The sequence below is a fragment of the Papilio polytes genome, unplaced genomic scaffold (assembly GCF_000836215.1).
Source record: "Papilio polytes unplaced genomic scaffold, Ppol_1.0 DF824157.1, whole genome shotgun sequence".
Lineage (NCBI taxonomy): Eukaryota > Metazoa > Arthropoda > Insecta > Lepidoptera > Papilionidae > Papilio > Papilio polytes.
Genome location: NW_013525047.1, coordinates 92,632 through 95,844, shown reverse-complemented (window position 1 = coordinate 95,844; position 3,213 = coordinate 92,632).

The following is a 3,213-nucleotide window of genomic DNA, read 5'->3' as shown; positions in this document are numbered from 1 at the left end:
ATTTTGTTTTTGGTGTATTTTGTTTTGTTTTTAGTGCATTTTGTTTTGTTTTTCGTGTATTTTGTTTGGAAGTCGGTTTTGTTTTTTATATCATAAGGTGACAAACAAGCAAGCGGCTTGAATCCGCCGAAATAGCGAAGCGACCGCTGCCTATTGCCAATTGTAGATGCATTGCCTACCCTTAATCGACTGAAGAGGAGACACACATAAACAGGATGATTCCCCTTCCAATGCGTCTCCTCAGCCATCCAATCCACTTTTTCTTCCCATCCTTACCTCTTAAAAATATGAAAAGGGACTAAAATCAGGTCTCCGGCACCACACTCGTCATGCGAAACGTGTAATTGCTTCCATTTCACGCCTGTCTTCTATGTGGTCGTGGTATTACACCGGGCGACTCTATAGTGCAAAGGTGTTAAAGCGGGCTCTACCACTGTTAAGTTTCTTGAAATATACATATAACAGTTTAGACAGAACGTAAAATTTATGTTGACGTTTATTGAATAGCGCTAATCAATTATTTTAATTATTATTTACGTAATCTCGTAATCTTGTGTAAATGTTAGCTAAGGGATATTTTGGTGTTCGCCCAGCGCCGCAGCGCCGCACCGAGCTCCCTCACTGACCTGCGCAATAACCGTCTCTATTGACACATTTATTGGTTTCGTCATCGGATCCTCGATCTCTGCGCAAACAATATAAATAACTCTTCTGGAGTTTTTTATATTTATTCGACTTTTGAAACTATAATAACGATATAAGATGGCACCACACTCGTATTGATCTTAACTTTCAAACGACAATTTTGATTATTTATCTCTCTCTTCTTTTTTTGAATACTAGCTTTCGTACTTAGCGTGAAATAGAATAAAAAAAAAACTAAACCAAGTAGCAATGTGTTCTTTCATTTACCTACATCTATGCCAAATTTAATCGAAATAAGATCAGCATTTTAGACTACAAACTCTAACAAACATCCATACATCTAAACTTTTACATTTATAATATTAGTATGATTTTTTAATGCGCATTATCTTAAAAAAATATATGGCCGTATTTTATTGTGAGCAAATTGTCACGTAATTGATCCGCGCTGGATTTTACATCAGCTGAGCAGCACACCCACGCGGCCGCGCTCGCCACGTGCGAGTGGGAGCGGGGGGGGGGCGTAGGCCTAACACCGCTGCATTTAATTAACTATTATGATAATTTACAACGTTTTTGTTTTATCTAATCTGTCTTGTTTAAAATAATTTAAAACTGATATAAATGTACCGCAGGAGTATTAGAACTATTCTACAATGAATAAAACAATTAATTGGATTATTATTGAATTACCTGTGGGAATATGTATGTGTCGAGAAACACAATCACATGCGATGTATATAAACAATGATTACAAATATTAATGAGATGTAACAGATGTTACGGAAACTATGAGATTATTATAATAACAGACACATTCCTGACACATCCGTATCTTTCGCAATTTTATAAAGCATTCGTAGAGAGAATTTATCAATGCCTAGATTCGTTAAATTAAATAAACAAAGAAATAAATAAACATGTTGTATTATGTTGATCCGAACCACGTAGTATATATCTCTGATACAATTCAATATTTTTACTTGTTACGACTGAAGATAAGTTAAAATTGTCTTTCGCAAAGCGGATTTACAGGGATTTGAACACCGGATCACAACTTTACTGAACAACGCTTTTATCTGCTTGAAATTTTTCTTTATGTTTCACTACTATGAAAAACTGTATTAAAATAACTTACAATTCACAAATATCCTTTCTAGCTCCTTTTTTTCCATACACAAAAAATACTCAACAAATAAAACACAATCACTTAAAACAAAAATAAACAATGTTTTGGCACATTTTATAAGAGAAAACCACGTAATTCTATATCACTACACTTTATAATAAACTCTTGCATCAATTATTAGCGCGCGAAAAGGCGCGTTATTCAAAATGCTAGATGGCGATGCGATGCGCGCGCAGGCAAAGGCCCGCGTCCGTTCTGCCAGTGGCGCGCAGGCTCCGGCCGTCGCCGCTCGCCGCCGCCCACGACAAACACCTCGCAATGAGATCATTTAGGCGCTCGCAACATAATTCACACTTTACTCGTTACGAAGTGCAACACAGCCTTTGCATGCCAATGGCTTGCCTTATAATGCTAATTGCTTTTACATTATACATACTACACGCGAATGTGGTCACTTTATACCGAACTATGCCGAATATGCCTTCATTATTAGAACAAGAAAATATGTTTTAACTAGCTTTTGCCTGCGACTCCGTCCGCGTGGAATTAAAAAAAACAAATGTGAGTAGCCCATGTGTTCTTCCAGACTATCCTCTACTTCTAGGCCAAATTTCACCGAGATACGTTCAGCCGTTTAGGCTACAAACTCTAACAAACATCCATACATCTATCTAAACTTTTGCATTTATAACATTAGTAAGATTTAAGATATAGTAGGATTGATAATGCTAGTTTGTACTTGTTGGCTTTTATTCAAACAAACCAGCAGTTTCCGTTAATATAACTGTGAAACTTTGTCAATGTCATATCAATACATATGAATCGATGACAAATAAACTTGAGAGAGGATGACTTCACTGCAATCTATAGCTGCTGTCGGCTGTACACGTACTTACGTACAGTTATGAGTAATGGATCGCCGCACGTGAAACCACATTTACGATCGTCTGTAAATACGAATTCTTATTTTCTGTATAATGTAAAGTAAACAATTACTCTACGTTACTCAGTTACTTAGTTACCTGAAGGCGGGGAAGTAACGGAGTAGGTGTGAACACCTGTCTCAGATGTATGCAAATATATTCGTTGGTAACAAATACAAAGGGCAAAGTTAGTGTGTCAAAAATAAAAGTCATATTAAATTATAGAAGGCTAGTTTATTGCAACAACATTACTGGTTTTTAATAGTTTACTTAGGACATAGAACGGAACCGTCGCGTGGCGTACGGTTAGTACACCAAGCGACTAGGCGAATAGACTGCTAGGTGGGTAGGCGACTAGGCAGTCAGACGACTAACGTCTTCACCAGGGCCGCTGGAGGCGCGCGGCGGCAGGTTGAGCAGCGACTTGTGCTCGAAGGCGCACGTGAAGATATTCCAGGCGAGGTCTTCGGGCGTTTCACCAGTCTGTTTGCTGCAGCGCTCCAGTATCTGGTACAC